The sequence below is a fragment of the Pseudophryne corroboree genome, chromosome 2 (assembly GCF_028390025.1).
Source record: "Pseudophryne corroboree isolate aPseCor3 chromosome 2, aPseCor3.hap2, whole genome shotgun sequence".
Classification (NCBI taxonomy): domain Eukaryota; kingdom Metazoa; phylum Chordata; class Amphibia; order Anura; family Myobatrachidae; genus Pseudophryne; species Pseudophryne corroboree.
Genome location: NC_086445.1, coordinates 801,139,108 through 801,158,494, shown reverse-complemented (window position 1 = coordinate 801,158,494; position 19,387 = coordinate 801,139,108). Strand labels below are relative to the sequence as shown.

Sequence of the window (19,387 nt, the reverse complement as noted above, 5' to 3'; positions counted from 1 at the left end):
ATGATTGTGCCAATTGAAGACCTATTTTGTTACTAAATGTTGATATTAAGTTGTACGCTAAAATTTTGGCCAGTCATTTAAACAGTGTTCTCCCTGGCCTGATCCACTATGACCAAGTGGGTTTTATCCCAGGTCGCCAGGCCAAGGACAACACAAGGAAGACGATAGATCTTATACAAATTCTCAATCGTAGACAAACCCCTTCCATCATCCTCTCCTTGGACGCTGAAAAGGCATTTGATCGCATATCCTGGCCTTTTTTGTTTACAACCCTGCAAATGTTCGGTATAAATGCTGAATTTTTGACCGCTGTATTGGCCCTATATTCTTCCCCGGTGGTGAGAGTTTTGACTAATGGTATACTTTCAGATCCTTTCCCACTTACTAACGGCATGAGGCAAGGCTGCCCACTTTCACCCCTAATATTCGCTCTGGACATTGAGCCACTTGCTGCCATGATCAGACTGTCTAACAGGGTACGAGGTGTGGAGGCGGGCCCCCAGAATTTCAAGATCTCGTTGTTTGCAGATGATGTTCTGCTGACCCTCACACATCGTGTCCCTTCCTGCTTTTTATGATATTATTAATGAATATGGGGGTCATTCCGAGTTGATCGCTAGCTGCCGTTGTTCGCAGAGCAGCGATCAGGCTAAAAATCAGCACTTCTGCGCATGCGTATGGTGTGCACTGCGCATGTGCGACGTACTTTCACAAAAGCCGATGCAGTTTTACACAAGCTCTAGCGACGCTTTTCAGTCACACTGCTGACCACAGAGTGATTGACAGGAAGTGGGTGTTTCTGGGTGGTAACTGACCATTTCCGGGGAGTGTGTGAAAAAATGCAGACATGCCAGATAATAATGCAGGAGTATCTGGGGAAATGTGGGAGTGGCTGGTCGAACGCAGGGCGTGTTTGTGATGTCAAAACAGGAACTAAACAGACTGAAGTGATCACTAGCTAGGAGTAAGTCTCGAGCTACTCTGAAACTGCACAATCTTTTTTGTAGCAATGCTATGATCCTTTTATTCGCACGTCTGCTAAGCTAAGATACACTCCCTGAGGGTGGCGGCTTAGCGTTTGCACGGCTGCTAAAAACAGCTAGCAAGCAATCAACTCGTAATGAGGGCAATGGTCGCTTATCTGGCTACAAATTAATTTTTTTCAAATCTGAGGCTTTGCCCCTCCACATTCCTCATGATCTAAAGAGTTCTCGATCCTCCTCATATCACTTTAAATGGCAAGTCCGTAAAATTAAGTATTTAGAAATTTATATTACGTCCCATTATAATCATTTTTATACAGAAAATAATCCCCGGTTTATCCATAAACTCAGGCAGTATCTTAAATTCTGGAAATCCTATGTAATTTCATGGTTGGGCAGGATTATTGACATCAAAAAGACTATTTTGATCCAACAGAGGGAGATTAGGGAGGTAAATGTGTGATTTAGGGATTGGTGCAGGAAAGAGGGTTTGTGTTCCTAGAACACTGGGCGGACTTCTCAGTCAGGCGCCATCTTTTTTGTCATGATGGATTGCTCCTGAATGAGGAGGGGGCAGTGTGCTTGGGGGAAGGATGGTTAGAAGGTTGGAGGATATTTTTAACTAGGTGCCTGGGGGGAGGGTTTAGCAAGAAATTATGGGTCATTCAGTAAGAATAGCAGTTATGGCATTATAGAACAAAACGGGGGAGGAGTAGGGGGAGGAATAGAGCAGACGGCAAGGCTAGTAATATGGGAACTAAAAAGGGTTTTAGAATAACAGTATCCAACGACGATAACAGGTCATCTTTACTGCCACACGCCAGAGGCGGCGTTCCCAGCGCTTACCCCTGCTTGTCTGCTGGTCTGTGTTGCGGCCTCCACCTTCGGTGGGCCACGGGCTCTGGCGTCTGGCTGGCGCGGCTCCGGGTGGTTCTCCAGGGCATGGGCGCCGCCATGACCACCGGCATCACGTGGACGGGAGGCAGGTGACGTCATCAGACTGCTCCGCCAATCCAGCGGTGGCGGGAGATTCAAAGTCAGACGCCGGACAGAGCCACAGCGCCTGAGTATCGTCTTTCCCTGACGTGGATGCCAGCGCTCTTGTTCCCGGCAAGATTCTCTTAAGTTGTACTCCAGTGTCTCCGGCATTTCCAGGTACCAGTTCGCTGCACCGGTTCCAGTGAATTCAGCGGCCGGTGTAGCTCTCTGTGGTCCAGTCACCAGTGCTCCTAGGAATCAGCATGGGCTGCGGGCCCTAAATCACCGCTCTCAAGTTCTACAAATCAACAGCATCTTAAACCACTGCACTTAAGTTCTTCACATCATCAGCGTCTCAGTCACCGCTCTCAAGTTCTACAAATCAACAGCGTCTTAAACCACTGCACTTAAGTTTTTCACATCATCAGCGTCTCAGTCACCGTTCTCAATTTCTACAAATCAACAGCGTCTTAAACCACTGCACTTAACTTCTACAAATCATCAGCGTCCTAAACCTCTGCACTTAAGTTCTTCAAATCACCAGTGTCTTACCCTCCGCTCACAAGTTCTTTAACCATCTGTGTCTTTAACCACCATTTACAAGTTCTTTGAGTTATCAGTGACTTTTGAACATCACCCACAGTTCCTTTAGTCACCAGCATCTCTAATATTGCTCACAAAACCCTTCAATGGGTCTGGACATTCCCTCATAAGTTCCTTTATGATATATGACTTTAACTTGTTCTTTTCCTACAATAAAGCTCTTCAATATTTCATCAAACCTTACTGTCAGCGTCCTGTATGAGGAGATCCTATATTAGGCCGCCCCTGTTCCGGCTCAGTAGTGGTTCCCCTTCCCAACCATCGGAAGAATCCCCGAGTCCACAACATCCTCAGTCTAGGCCAGTGACAGTATACTCAGGCCACATGGACCCGGGGGATTGGAACCCAGAGGCATGCACCATGCAGGACCTGGTTTCCCGAGTACAGAGTCAGGAAGCAGCACAGAATCAGGTGATGCATTATCTCCAGGAATTATCTTGCCGGCTGGATCAAATCCAGACTTCTCTGGCTTCAGTGGTTCCGGCTCCAGTTCCAGTATCCGCTCCAGTGGTTGTCTCTAGTAATGTTCCGTCCTTGTCTGGAACCAGGTCACGCCTTCAGCTTCCCACTCCTCCTCGTTATAACGGGAATCCAAAGAATTGCCGTGGTTTCCTCAATCAGTGTGAAGTACATTTCGAACTCCTCTCACATAACTTCCCTACTGATTGGTCTAAAGTGGCATACATTATCTCTTTGCTTGAGGGTTCAGCGTTGAAGTGGGTGTCACCGTTGTGGGAGCGATCAGATCCGTTAGTTTCTAGTTATACCAACTTCATCTTGTCATTCCGAAGGATCTTTGATGAGCCCGGCAGGACGACCGCTGCCTCTGCTGACTTGCTCCGAGTTCGACAAGGCTCTCGTACAGTGGGACAGTATGTGATTCACTTTCAAACTATAGCTTCAGAACTGTGCTGGAATAACGATGCCCTTCGGGCTGCTTTTAGGAACGGGCTCTCGGATCGTTTAAAGGACAAGTTGATCACTAGAGATCTGCCAGATTCCTTGGAACAGTTGATCTCACTCTGTGTAAAGGTGGATCTTCGTATGCAGGAACGAGGTGGTGAACATAGTCGGTCAGACCGGTCGAGATTCCAATCTCTTCCATCTAAGCAAGCAGTTATTTCAAGTCCAGACGAACCCATGCAGATTAATCGGTCTCGGCTGTTCCCAGAAGATCGTCAGCGTCATCGTGAGGGTAGACTCTGCCTCTACTGTGGAGCGGCGGATCATTTCCTTAAGTTTTGCAAGTCCCGCCCGGGAAACGGGCAGTCCTAGCTTGTTCTGGAGAAGTCGAGCTAGGGGTTTTTTCTCAATCTTCTCCGACAGTGGACTGTTTGCTCTCCGTGTCTCTGTTTTCTGAGTCTGAAGTCAAAACCGTTAAGGCACACTTGGACTCAGGGTCTGCGGGGAATTTTATTTCCCTTTCCTGTGCCCAGAATCTGGGTTTGAAGTTACGGTCGGTCGAACGACCTATTACGATAACTGTTATTAATGGTACCCAAATTCCAAATGGTCTGATTTCAAGTCGTACTTTGCCAATCAAGCTGCAAGTGGGAGCCTTGCATCAAGAACATCTGGAGTTCCTTGTGATTCAGGAGATGCCTCATGATCTCGTGCTTGGTCTTCCCTTGCTCAAGCTTCACAACCCTCAAGTCGACTGGAGGTCGACACAGATCATTTCTTTGAGTCCATTTTGTCATTCGAATTGTCTTACTCCTGTCTACCCGCTTTGTGTATCTTCCAAGTCGGACGAAGAGCTTATTCCAGAGGCTTATCGGGAGTTTACAGATGTGTTCTCGGAACAGGCAGCCGATCAGTTACCACCACATAGACCTTGGGACTGTCCTATTGAGCTCATTCCGGGAAAAATGCCACCTCGGGGTCACACTTATCCTTTATCAGTACCCGAGACTCAAGCTATGTCAGAATATATCAAGTCTAATTTGCAGAAGGGATTCATCTGCCCCTCCACTTCCCCGGCGGGAGCAGGCTTCTTTTTTGTGAAGAAAAAGGACGGAGGCCTGAGACCATGTATCGACTATCGTGGGCTAAATGAAGTCACCATTAAGAATAAGTATACTTTGCCGCTCATCACGGAGCTTTTTGATAGAGTTCGCGGAGCTCGAGTCTTCACCAAGCTCGATTTAAGAGGAGCTTATAACTTGATACGCATCCGACAAGGGGACGAATGGAAGACGGCCTTCAATACTAGGGACGGGCATTATGAGTACTTGGTAATGCCATTCGGCCTCAGCAACGCCCCCGCCGTCTTCCAGGGATTCATTAATGAAATCTTTCGGGACATGTTATACCTGAATGTAGTGGTATATTTGGATGACATCCTGATATTCTCGAAGAATCTCACTGAGCACAGAGTACAAGTTAAGGAGGTACTTCTTCGGTTGCGAGAGAACCATTTATACGGCAAGATTTCCAAGTGCACTTTTGAGGTCCCCTCTATTCCATTTCTGGGTTACATTATTTCAGGCACAGAGTTGCGTATGGATCCGGAGAAACTTTCTGCTATTCGGGACTGTACTCAGCCTCTTTCCTTGAAGGCGGTACAACAATTTCTAGGGTTTGCAAATTACTACAGGAAATTCATAAGGGGTTTCTCTACTATTGTGGCGCCTATTACTGCCCTAACCAAGAAGGGGGCTGACCCAAGCCATTGGTCCTCTGAAGCGGTAGCAGCATTCTCTCAGTTGAAGGCAGCCTTTATGACCGCTCCGGTACTTCAGCAACCATACTTTTTAAAACCATTCTTTCTGGAGGTTGATGCTTCTATGGTAGGCATTGGTGCCGTACTTTCGCAGTACGCTCCAGATGGAAAGTTACATCCATGTGGTTTCCATTCTCGCAAGTTCTCTCCTGCCAAACTAAATTACACCATTGGAGACAAAGAGCTGTTGGCAATAAAATCTGCCTTGGAAGAATGGAGATATCTTTTGGAAGGTGCTAAACACCTAATTACGATTTTTACGGATCACAAGAATTTGCTGTATCACAAGACAGCCCAGTGCTTGAATCCCCATCAAGCAAGATGGGCGCTCTTCTTTGCCCGATTTTCGTTTGTCATTAAATACCGGGCTGGAACTCTTAACACCAAGGCGGAAGCTCTATCCCGTTCCTTAATGGTTTCGGATGAGGAGAATTACGTTGAAAAGGCTTTGATTCTCAGTCCAGTTTCTATTTCAGCGGCTCCAACTGCGTTGGGTCCTCCTCCTGGAAGAATGTCTGTGCCAGCTAAATTTCGACCAAGATTGTTGCAGTGGGCTCACATTTCCAAATTTTCTGGCCATCCTGGAGTTCAAAAGATGTGGGAATTTCTACTAAGATCCTACTGGTGGGACACTATGAAGAAGGACGTTCAAGAGTATGTCAACTCGTGTCCTCAATGTGCTCAGCAGAAAATTCTTTGTCTGCCTCCTGCAGGGTTGTTGCACCCATTGTCCATTCCTAAGAGGCCCTGGACTCATATCTATATGGACTTTGTTACTGAACTGCCTCTCTCCAAGGGTCAAAACACCGTCTGGGTGATTATTGACCAATTCTCTAAGATGGCACATTTTGTTCCATTGACCGGGTAACCATCAGCTTCTAAGTTGGCTCTGTTATTTATTCGGGAACACTTCCGCCTGCACGGGTTACCTCTGGAAATAGTTTCTGACCGAGGGGTATAGTTTACGGCAAGATTCTGGAGAGCTCTCTGTACGGCCTTACAAATTAAACTCAAGTTTTCATCCGCTTACCATCCACAGACCAATGGGCAAACTGAACGCGTCAATCAAGATTTAGAGACTTTTATCCGTGTTTACTCTCCCCCTCGCAAGATAATAGGGTGGAGTTGTTGCCCTGGGCCGAGTTCACCCATAATCATCTATATCACTCTTCGACTGGTGAGTCTCCATTTTTCATTAATTATGGATTTCATCCCCAAGTTCCAGAATTACCCATTTGTCCACCGGAAGAAGTTCCTGCTGCAGGCTCTACTCTCCGGCACTTCAGTCAAATCTGGAGTCGAGTTCATGCTAACCTCAAGAGAGTTTCTGGCCGCTATAAGTTCTTTGCAGATAGGAAGCGACGGGCAGCTCCTCAATACAAGGTTGGTGACAGGGTATGGCTCTCTACCCACAATCTCCGTTTGAAGGTGCCCACTATGAAGTTCGCTCCAAGGTTCATTGGTCCTTATCCCGTGTTACAAGTCCTGAATCTGGTTGTTTGCAAATTGGGATTGCCTTCCCATCTCCGGATACCAAATTCCTTCCATGTCTCTCTTCTTCACCCTTTTGTTTTGAACCGGTTTCATTCCAAGTCCCGAAGGCCAACCTCTGCAGAGGCTGAAGAGGGTACGGACTTTGAAATCAAAGCTATTCTTGATTCTCGCTATCTTCACAAGAATCTACAGTATTTGGTGGAATGGAAAGGGTTTGGCCCCGAGGAAAGGAGCTGGGTCAAAGCTACTGAAGTTACGGCTCCCCGACTGGTGCGGATTTTCCATTCCAGACATTCAACAAAACCTGGAAAGTGTCCAGGGGCCACTCCTGGAGGAGGGGGTACTGTCACACGCCAGAGGTGGCGTTCGCCGCGCTTACCCCTGCGTGTCTGCTGGTCTGTGTTGCGGCCTCCACCTTCGGTGGGCCACGGGCTCCGGCGTCTGGCTGGCGCGGCTCCCGGCGGTTCTCCAGGGCATGGGCACCGCCATGACACCCGGCATCACGTGGATGGGGGGCAGGTGACGTCATCAGACTGCTCCGCCAATCCAGCGGTGGCGGGAGATTCAAAGTCAGACACCGGACAGAGCCACAGTGCCTGAGTATCGTCTTTCCCTGACGTGGATGCCAGCGCTCTTGTTCCTGGCAAGATTCTCTGAAGTTGTACTCCAGTGTCTCCGGCATTTCCAGGTGCCAGTTCGCTGCACCGGTTCCAGTGAATTCAGCGGCCGGTGTATCTCTCTGCGGTCCAGTCATCAGTGCTCCTCGGAATCAGCGTGGGCTGCGGGCCCTAAATCACCGCTCTCAAGTTCTACAAATCAACAGCGTCTTAAACCACTGCACTTAAGTTCTTCACATCATCAGCGTCTCAGTCACCGCTCTCAAGTTCTACAAATCAACAGCGTCTTAAACCACTGCACTTAAGTTTTTCACATCATCAGCGTCTCAGTCACCGTTCTCAATTTCTACAAATCAACAGCGTCTTAAACCACTGCACTTAACTTCTACAAATCATCAGCGTCCTAAACCTCTGCACTTAAGTTCTTCAAATCACCAGTGTCTCAACATCCGCTCACAAGTTCTTTAACCATCTGTGTCTTTAACCACCATTTACAAGTTCTTTGAGTTATCAGTGACTTTTGAACATCACCCACAGTTCCTTTAGTCACCAGCATCTCTAATATTGCTCACAAAACCCTACAATGGGTCTGGACATTCCCTCATAAGTTCCTTTATGATATATGACTTTAACTTGTTCTTTTCCTACAATAAAGCTCTTCAATATTTCATCAAACCTTACTGTCAGCGTCCTGTATGAGGAGATCCTATATTAGGCCACCCCTGTTCCGGCTCAGTAGTGGTTCCCCTTCCCAACCATCGGAAGAATCCCCGAGTCCACAACATCCTCAGTCTAGGCCAGTGACATTTACTGCATAAGAATTACGATGTCCCTACCATAAGGGTAAATACACATCTCAATTGTATGTATGTAAATGCTAGAAGCCTTACAGTTAAAAAGGGGAAACTGTAAATCCTCACAGGTATTACTGAAACGAGGTGGGATGAATCTCACAATTGGACAGTCAATCTAGAGGTTTACATGCTGTACAGGAGAGACAGACTAAATAAACGGAGTGGAGGGGTTTGTCTTTACGTAAAGCCATTTATAAAACCTGTTTTATGGGAAGATATTCAAGAAGGGACTGTAAATACTATTGAGACATTATGGGTAGAAATTGCATGCGGGGGTAAAGGAATAAAGAAGTTATTATTGGGGTTATGCTACAGGCCACCTGGTATTAATGTGTCTGATGAGAAATTGTTACTGAACCAAATTGAAAGAGCAGCAGGAGTAGTAGACATAGTAGTGATGGGAGACTTTAACTATCCTGAGATAAACTGGAAAATCAATTCATGTGATACTGCTAGGGGCATTATGTTTTTAAACATGCTAAATGATAATTACTTTGTTCAATTAATCGAGGAACCAACTAGGTACAATGCAATCTTAGACCTGGTATTAACTAACAATGGGGAATTGGTATCAAATATTGAAGTAGGAGAGCCCATAGGTAACAGCGAGCACAATATGGTCACATTCAATATCAGTTTTCATAAGCAGTCCTATACTGGCTCAACTAGCACTTTAAACTTTAGCAAAGCCAACTTTGACATGATGAAGGAAGCGTTAAGGGACATTGAATGGGAAATTCTGTTTCAAGGAAAAAATACTACAGAGAAATGGGATGTATTAAAATCACTGCTAATTAATAATACTCATAAATTTATTCCCACCAGCAGCAAAAAAAAAGAATAAAAATCCCAAACCAATGTGGTTTAACAAAAATATAAAGGAATTAATGGACAAAAAATGAAGAGCATTTAAAAAAATACAAATCTGAGGGAGATGCGGAGTCATTTCAACACTATAAGGACTGTAACAAAATATGCAAAAAAGGAATAAGAGCGGCTAAAGTAGAAACAGAAAGACTAGTAGCAAAGGAAAGCAAAGTGAATCCCATTTTTTTTTAAGTACATCAACAGTAAGAGACTAAAGAAGGAGAGTATAGGCCCTTTAAAGGACAAGAGGGGAGTCTTAATCAAAAATGATAATGACATAGCAAACAAACAAAACAAGTTTTTTTCAACGGTATTTACCAGAGAGGACCAAATGCTGTGTCTAAAACAAAATCTTAACAAAGATAATGTCCCACTGCTAAATGCTGATTTATGTTAGGAGGTAGTCTGTGACCGATTAAAAAAGATAAAGATTACTAAGTCACCTGGTCCTGATGGAATTCACCCGAGGGTTCTTATGGAGCTGCACGCTGAACTAGCAAGACCTCTATTTTTGATCTTCATGGATTTGGTTAAATCGGGTATGGTTCCCAAGGACTGGTGCATAGCGGAGGTAGTGGCGATATTTAAAAAGGGGAGCAAAGCTGAACCAGGTAATTATAGACCAGTTAGTCTAACATCTATAGTAGGGAAAGTATTGGAAGGTATTCTAAGGGACAGTATTCAAAAGTTCCTTGAAGCAAATAAGGTAATTAAAAGGAACCAACATGGATTTGTGAAGGACAGATCATGTCAGACCAACTTACTTGGCTTTTATGAAACAGTATGTGCGGACCTGGATCAGGGTACGGAGGTGGATATAATCTTTTTAGACTTTGCCAAAGCTTTCAACACTGTACCACACATGCGTCTTATCTATAAGCTACAAGAAATAGGGCTAGAGAGCACAATATGCACTTGGGTCAGTAATTGGTTAGATCAGTGGTTCCCAAACTTTTTTAGTCCAAGGCACCCTTTGGGTCTTCCTGACTTTTTCAAGGCACTCTTAAGCCAAAATAATTACTGAACTGTCCCTTTTTTAAAGTAGTTGGGTCAAAACAATGCTATAAGTATTTAGATGAGGAAAACATAGCTTATCACCTTGTTTTAAAAATAAGCGTGCGATTTGAACTAGATGCGATCTAGTACAAAAATACTTTTTTGGCTTGCGATGAGAACTACTGTATGTGGGAGTGCGAATCGCATCCCAAGCCAAAAGAAACACAGTGCAATTTGAACTACAAGTGATGCGTTTTGAACATCCGAGAATCGCACCGTGCATGGGCACCATGAGTGCTTCCCTGCTTTCTGCCCAGCACCCAGCCATAGCCCTGCTCCCTGACCACCCTGCAGCGTCCCAGGACCTCTGCATGTGTTGAGGGAGCCGCCGGCTGAATCCAACACCGCAATGGGAGACTGCAGGAGAAAACAGCGCTGCTGGAGCCCGAGATACCACACATTGCCGGAAAGGTGAGTATTCATGAATTGCTACTTACCGAAGTTATATATCGCATCGAACTGATGCTATGTATAGTGGTAAGTATCAATTTATTTTACGTAGCATACATGAATACTCCCCTATGTCTTTTATGTCTTTTTGCAGTGCAAATGCATCCATTTAAAAAAAAACAGGCTTTGTATAAAATACCAGTTTTTTTTAAGTCAAATAAATCAATCTAAAAAGGTTCCAGTGCATCCATGCACCAAGGCCAGCCCCCCCACCTGCTTGCCAGATTGTCCTCATATAAGCACTGGCATATCTATAATGGGTACAGAGTGTGCGGTGCACATGGGCCCCTGGGTCCAGAGGGGGACTGCACACACTGCACCCATGTTTTCTATACTTACCTTTCCGGCGTCCATCGGTGTTCGTGTGGGCCCCCTCCTCTCCCATACCTGCCACCGCCACTGCTAGTACACTGAGCACTAGAGATTCTGGCACAGTGCCAGAGTCTACAGTCCATGCACAGGACTCTGAAAAAATGTCGCTGCACCTATTTTTTGGTGTCCTGCGCATGCACTGTAGACTCTGACACTGCCAGAGTCTCTAGTGCTCAGAGGGCTATCAGCAGCGCTGCTAACTATGGGAGAGGAGGGGGCCCACACATGGAGTCTGCACATGGGTCCCCTCCTCCCAGGAGATGCCTCTGCATATACTGTAAGTCACTTATAGCAGGCACCCCCTTCCTATAGATTTCCCTATGCAGAATCTCACATACAGTTTCACATATTAATATTTTACTCACTTTCTCAGCCAGCTCCTCTGTCACAGCAGCCAGGACTTCTATCAGCTGTCAGGTCCCTTGCCCAGTGCACTCCTCGGCCACTTCAGTGCACTCCTCAGCCACTTCAGCGCACTCCTCGGCCACTCCAGTGCACTCCTTGGCCACTTCAGTGCACTCTTTGGCCACTTCAGCGCACTCCTCGGCCACTCCAGCGCACTCCTCGGCCAATTCAGCGCACTCCTCGGTCACTCCAGCGCACTCCTCGGCCACTTCAGTGCACTCCTCGGCCACTCCAGCACAGTATTTGGCCACTGTAACCTGCTTGCACCTGCACCCGCTGCAGGCTGATTCCAGTCACAGGTTCTGCAAAGGACCGGGTGACAACCTGCACAATAACACCTCCCCTCCCCACAGGGTAACTCCCCCAGCACCTGAGCTGGCTGACTTTGGGCACAGCCCCCACCACTCCCCTCCCCTCGGTGCTGGCTAACTCCACACTGGCCAGCCGCAGCTCTCCTCTTCCTCCCTCCCCCGCCGGCTAACTGCACACTGCCCAGCTGCAGCTGCCAGCTATCTACTATCTGTGCACACTGTAGTAATCAGCAGCCGCCTGCACTCTCTCCCTCTGTAACTCCCCGGCCGCCGCCCCCCTGGTGCTGACTAACTGTGTGCACTGTATGGCTGCAGCTGCTGCCAGCACCCGCTACCCCCGGCATCATCTAACTGAGCGAAATGCCCAGCCACCTGGACTTCACCGTGCACACTGGCGTACCTCTCCTGCTGCCCGCACTCCCCTCCCGTAGCCACACTGCTGCTCAAATGTAAAAAAAAAAAAAAAGACAAGCGGCTGCTAGGCTGCGTCACCCCTGTCACAGCGCTGCAGCACCCCAGGGAGCCGTGGCACACAGTTTGGGAACCACTGGGTTAGATAATAGGGAGCAGCGTGTTGTGGTCAATGGATCATTTTCAAATTGGACCAAAGTACTAAGTGGTGTGCCAGAAGGATCTGTACTTGGACCACTTTTGTTCAACATTTTCATCAACGACCTAACAGTAGGTCTAGAGAGAGTGGGGTCTATTTTCGCAGACGATACCAAATTGTGAAACATTATAAATATGGAGGGGGATGCTGAGTCTCTTCAGAACAACTTAACTAAACTGGATGCATGGGCAGCAAAATGGAGAATGAGATTCCACAGACAAGTGTAAGGTAATGCACTGTGGGGGCAAGACCAAAAATGACACCTACATACTAAATGGGGTAATATTAGGGGATTCTGTACTGGAAAAAGACTTAGGGGTTCACATAGATAACAAATTAAGCAGCAGGACCCAAAGTAGGAGTGCAGCAAAGAAGGCTAATAAGATATTAGCATGCATAAAACGGGGGAATTGATGCAAGGGACGAGAGTGTTGTACTCCCATTATATAAATCACTAGTGAGGCCACATCTTGAATACTGTGTGCAATTTTGGGCACCATATTACAAAAAGGATATCCTGGAGCTAGAAAAGGTTCAGAGGCGGGCGACCAAACTAATCAAGGGCATGGAGATGCTGGAATACGAGGAAAGGCTTACAAGGCTAGGTATGTTTACATTGGAAAAGAGGAGACTAAGAGGGGACATGATCAACATCTACAAATATATAAGGGGTCATTACACAGAGCTTGGGAGGGACCTGTTTTCTAGAAGATCAGCACAGAGAACACGTTGTCACTTGCTTAGGTTAGAGGAGAGGAGTTTCCGCACATTGAGGTGAAAAGGTTTTTTCACAGTAAGGACAATGTGTGTTTGGAATTCCCTGCCTGAGAGAGTAGTAACTGCGGACTCAGTCAACACCTTTAAGAATGGGTTAGATAAATTCCTATTGGATAAAGATATTCAGGGTTATGGTGCTTAGGCACACATTATAGTTAATTTAACTAGTCCTAACATAAAAATAACCGGTCCTATAATAAGACTGCATAGGAGACCACAAATAGGTTGAACTCGATGGACAATTGTCTTTTTTCTACCTTAGTTACTGTGTTACTATGTTACTATTCCAAACTCTCTCGGTTAAAGTCCCTGAAAAAGTTCTGAAGGAGATACAGTCATATCTTTCACACTTTGTATGGAATGATAAACCCCCTAGATTAGTTCTAGGTACTCTCAAGCTTTCTAGCTTGTTAGGAGGTAGGGGGTTCCCCGATGTTCAGCTGTATTATCTGGCCAGCCATTTGAGCCATATTGCAACCTTCTTTGCTCCTCTGGGTACTATTGCTTGGATTGACTTGGAGACCTACACGCTGGGAGTCCATTCCCTAGCCTGCCTTTGGGGTCCAGATAAAACTTCTAGAAGCTCACTGCTCCATTTGCTCCCCTCCCTTAAATTCTCCCTCTCACTTTGGGACTATCCATCCAATAAATTTCAGCTGTCCTCTACTCCCTCCCTCTCACCCCCCTGTGGGATAATCTGCCTTTCCCTCCTGGTCTCTCTCCTACACAATTTAAATTGTGGTACAAGGCAGGTATTAGAGTGGTGTCAGATCTCCACTCTCAGGGATCATGGATTTCTCTTGATGAAATCAAGGTTAAATTTCCCTCATTGGTGCCCCCCTTCTTTGAATTTCTCCAGATTCAACATTTCATTTGATTACTCTCCTATACTGGGATGGGTGGGGATAACACCCCTTTTGAGTGTATTTGTTTGGAGAATCCTGTTGGCAAGGGTATGATCTCTCACTTATACTTAATATTTATTGAAGCCACTTCTCCTTTGCGGACCCGCCATGAGCTGGAGTGGGAGAGAGATCTTGCCCCCCTTCCGGATGACTCCTGTTGGGAGGGAATAGCTAAGAGCTCAATCTCAACCTGTATAAAGGAAACCTTCTATAAATTGTATTATCAGTGGAATTATATCCCTGACAGACTATTTAACATTTTTCTCTCTGCTACACCAGTTTGTTGGCGGGGCTGCGGCCAGAGAGGCACCTCATATCATATATGGTGGACTTGCCCTATTATAGTTCCATTCTGGAGTAAGGTCCTTGATATGTTAAAATCTCTTTCTGGCATTCCGCTTGTCCTGGACCTTTGGGTATTTTTACTAGCCCACCCTTTCCAAGATGTTGACCCCGTTTGAACAAATTATTCTCCCATATCTTATCCACAGCGAAATACTTAATCGCCAGAAATTGGAAATCACCTTCATCCTCTCCCATTCACGCATTAACTAATTATGTCTGTTTTATTGCTAATATGGAGAAGATTACATAATATCTACATGACTGCCCCCATAAATTTTATGTAGTCTGGGACCCCTGGCTGTCAACACGATAGCCCTGTCCTATTCTAGATACGGCACCCCCTTTAATCCACCCCTTTTGAACCTTTGAAGATTTGCCCTCGGGACCTTCCCCTGGCTTCCCCCGTTGTCTTTCTTATAAGCTACTACTGAACACTGTGATGCCAGTAATTGTCTTCCCTGATAGCTTGCTTTCCCTTTTCTTATTTTTGCCTTGGCCCTCCCCCTTCCCCTTTTCTTTCTTTTTGTGTTGTGTTATGTTTTGTATTTGTTTTGTTTTTTTCTTGAAAAATTGAGAGCTGTCTGGTTATTGGTATCTGCATATGTTTATATATATCCATTTGGCTCTTGTTGAATAAATAAAGAGTTAAAAAAATAAGTTGTAGAAGAGGGCTCATTCAGAATGGCTGACTACACACTTTAAAATCTATTATGGTTAACTTATGTGTTCTTTAAAACCAAGTTTGTAGTAAAGTTTAATATGCTCGAAAGAATAAGCATTGATGTTTCAACATTCCTGAATCAGAATGGTTTTTATTATATAACAAAAAAAGCAATGTCTAAGTATATTACATTATTATATTACTGTTCCACTCCAACAAAAGGCATCTGTGAAATACCAGCCAGGAGGAGTATCGCAAGCATTGCGATTGAACAGAGGCATCTGTACGGTATATTTATTCATTACAAATATTGCGGCACAGTGACTTTTATATGCATCAGCCTTGTATGAACTGCAGATAACATCCTTAATAAGCTGATAGCAAGACTGCTTAATTCACTGCCACTACACGTGTTCCACTAATCCTGGACTTATGGACACGAGTATGTCATAATATTGCTACAAAGGCACACGGTCCATTATATGCTTGGGTTGAATAGTAACCAAGTATCTGAATATAAGAAGATTTTCAGGCTGTTACATTATGTGCATATAAATAGTTGTCTTAATACAGATAGATTATAAGTCAGAGTCGTTGTGCTCCAAATGTGCAGATAAAAGGATTTGTTTAGATCAATATTATTGATTTTATTGTAATATTTTATTGTTTTTGTGTATTGCCGGCCGGCACTAAATACATATAATGTGCTTTTAGTAAATATTGGTAAATAAGGAAAAATAAAATCCACATTAGATGTGAATAGCGCTTTCTCATTTTTGTTTTTTTTCTGTTTCTATTACAGGGGTAAAATACCAATTGCCCCTGAGAAAGCTGCTTACACACCTATGCAATCATAGCGCCAGGAATTTTCTCTTGTTTTATATTATTTTACATTTTAATATTAACTTTCTTTAAGTTGTTCATTTTAATGAGGACTTGAAAAATTTAAACCGTGCTTTTCTTAAAAGAACCTTTTGTTTGCAGTGTATTTGTTTAATAATTGTTTAATTCTTTAGCAAATCAGCAATTAATGCAAAACACTAGTTTATTTCCTATATGCAATGTAGGAAATTTTGAAGTACCAATACTATTAGTGCATTTGTTTCATTGTTAAGTGTTCTGTTTAATATTTTGGCATAAACAAGTTTATATATGCAAAAATTATAACATGTTACCTAGTACTATCTTAAAATGTGTCTACTCTCACAGAAAATCATTCAGTATATGATAGTGAATGAATTGTAGTCTGAAAATTTGTGGAGAAGTTTATGCAACCTGAGAATTGGTTGACAATGTTTATATCAAGTTTCATGAATGGGTCCAAAAATGTCACCATGACTTAAAAGAGGAATTCACTTGGCCTATTTAAACCATCAACAAAATATAGTTAAGACTGTACTTTCAGGGATCATTTCTATAGGCAGTGGTGGGAGAAATGAGCTTCAAAGTGTCCAAACTTGCCAACCACCATGTTGAGTTTAAGAGCTCTCTTCTCAATGTGAAGGCAGTTAGCAACTCTGTTTCATGCAGATGTTGTTTGCTTTTGATGACTGTGCTACTTCTTTAAAAAGAAGTGGTAGAAGAGGCTCATTCAGAGTGGCTGACTACACACTTTAAAATCAATTATGGCTAACGTATGTGTTCTTTAAAACCAACTTTGTAGTAAAGTTTAATATGCTGGAAAGGATGAGCAATGATGTTTCAACATTCCTTGATCAGAATGTTTTCTATGATATAACAATAAAAGCAATGACTAAGATCACTATTTTCCATTCTAGTTTTAACCTTCTTTAAGTTGTTCACTTTAATGAGGATTTAAAACATTTAAACTGTGCTTTTCTTAAAAGAACATTTTTTGCAGTGTATTTGTTTCATGATTGTTTAATTCTATAGCAAATCAGTAATTAATGCAAGCCACTAGTTTATTTCCTATATGCAGTATAGAAAATTATGAAGTTACCAATGCTATTATTGCATTTTTTTTTCATTCTTAAGTGTTCTGTTTCAAATTTTTGCTTAAACAAGTTTATATATGCAAAAATGATATGTTACCTAATACTACAGTATCTTAAAATATCTGTAGTCTCACAGAAAATCATTCAATATATGATAGTGTATGAAATGTAGTCTGAAAATGTAAAGGTTATGCATCTGAAAATTGGTTGACAACTTCTATATCAAGTTTCATGAATGGGTCCAAAAATGTCACCATGACTTAAAAGAGGAATTCGTATGGTCTAGTGAAACTATAAAAAATGTAGTTAAAACTATGTTGTCAGGGATCATTTTTATAGTTAATGAGGGGAGTAATGTGCTTTAAAGTGTCCAAACACACCAGCCACCATGATGAGTTTAAGGTCTCTCTTCTCAGCATGAAGGCAGTTAGTATCTCTATTTCATACAGATGTTTGTTTTAGATGATTGTGCTACTTCTTTTAAAATAAGTGGTACAAAAGTGCTCTTTCAGAGTGGCTGACTGCACACTTTAAAAACATTTATGGTAATTTTATGTGTTCTTTAAAACCAAGTTTTATATAATTTTACTGCAGCTTTCCCTCTTGTTGATGGTTTCCTTTTGGGTTTTTATGATAGGTTCTTATTGGCTATTATGAATTTTTGGCATAAATACCTACAACCAATGAGGAAAAATGAAAGTCCTACCTGTTATGGTTCTTAAACAATATGGGACTATGGGACTGCCATTTGATGGAATATTGAACTATCACAAACAAGCAAGTCACCGAGAGTATCACCATGGACATCCTAAATATATTCTTATATCTTTATATTTATATATTTTTACATGTTTTTAATGCTGAGTATATGTGATTATATTTTATTTATATCAAATCTATGTTTTTGCTGATGTAGGAAGAATATATATAGTTGTGAAGACAAGGAATTTATATGATGTTTTATTCCCCTGTTTGTCCAGTTATGTATTGATGGAGTATCCTCCGTGAAATTCATTGAATAGAAGCCACATGACACTAGTTTATTACCCGCTCCTTGGAGCATAAATTTGTTGCCTAGCACCTTAGCTATCAGAAAGTGACATCATTATAGAGTACTTCAAGCAAAGGAAACAGGCAACGTGACTCACAAACCCACACTACGGAGCGCATATTTGGTTACCTAGTTACCCTATTGCCGGAAGAGACGTTGTGGTCACACGTGACTTCTGGCAACAGATACACTATTGTCGGGTATAGTTTCCCACAACTACTGCTGGGGTTAGTTTCCCATAACGATATGGGCTATGAGTAGAACTTACTATCTGTGTTTCACTATACACTTCACGGAGAACTTCTCCGGGTTGCCTGGTTACAATATTTCCGGAAGTGATGTGACGTTTGAACATGACTTCCGGCAATGGACACACTATCGCTGGGGACAGATTCTCATTGCCTTAGGAAGCATTATAACTACTACACAAAGATATACTTTGAGAGTATTATATTTTAATTACAGTTTAAAAGGAATTGCTTCCCACCTATTTCTTTACTTATGTTCTATGTGCAGATGGGTCATCTCCATGACAACTATATTAAACATATGGGGGCGGCCATGTTTAACTCAGGTGTTCAGATTTTACAATTAGAATAGAAATAAGATTGGAGGGACAAGGTTTAAATAGATTTCTAGAGGGCAGATTAGCACACTTGCCTTGATAAAGAACCCAGGAAGCGTTTGAAACGCATTGGTACAGCTGGAGTGTTGTCCACCGTGGTGATCAAGCGAATTAGACACAGGTATCCAGAGCATTGCTTACCCAGGAGCTCGCTTGGAAATTGATTTACATCTGTTTGAGAACAATCTTTGTTCTCAGACTATCCAGTAATTATTCCATTCTCACCATTATAGGATATCATCTTTTGTGAAGTGTGTTTTATCAGTCCATTATTGGGATTTTGCCTGTGGATTTTAGTTGTGTTTTGGTACTAGAAGTTTTATCCTGTATGTTTTGTTTTGTGAATAAATGAACGTATTACATGAGAATTCAATACGTTTTATTTTTTATGATCATCGTGAATGAGGTCTTTGGAAAAAGGAGAAAGCTTGAGAAGAATTATTCAGAGAGAGGAGATACGTGCCGAAAATTGTCTTATGACAGGAAAGTAACTACCATTGTTCTTTTTATATTTTAAGTTAGAAATCACCTTCTCGTGAGATTTGCATAATCTTTTCTTGTATATTGACCATTACAGAGTGAGGGACTCACTCTTATTTTATGCTATCATGGGAGGGCAGCTTGGCGCATTAAAGGAAGCTTGCATTTTTACTTTCAAATCACAGGTAGACTGAAACAGGTTTTGCTCAAATATATCCCTGTATTTAGCACCATCCATCTTTCCCTCGACTCGTAACAGTTTCTCA

At 43.2% G+C, this 19,387-nt stretch overlaps 2 non-coding genes across 2 annotated transcripts; both read left to right on the top strand.

Moving 5' to 3' along the window:
- Nucleotides 1-16,399: 16,399 nt before the first annotated feature.
- Nucleotides 16,400-16,611, top strand: LOC135054018 (small nucleolar RNA U3). The gene has a single exon (XR_010243297.1). It is a non-coding gene; the product is annotated as a small nucleolar RNA U3 (small nucleolar RNA).
- A 662-nt stretch (nt 16,612-17,273) lies between these two features.
- On the top strand, nt 17,274-17,483 carry LOC135054073 (small nucleolar RNA U3). Its single transcript, XR_010243339.1, has one exon. It is a non-coding gene; the product is annotated as a small nucleolar RNA U3 (small nucleolar RNA).
- The last annotated feature ends 1,904 nt before the right edge of the window (nt 17,484-19,387 follow it).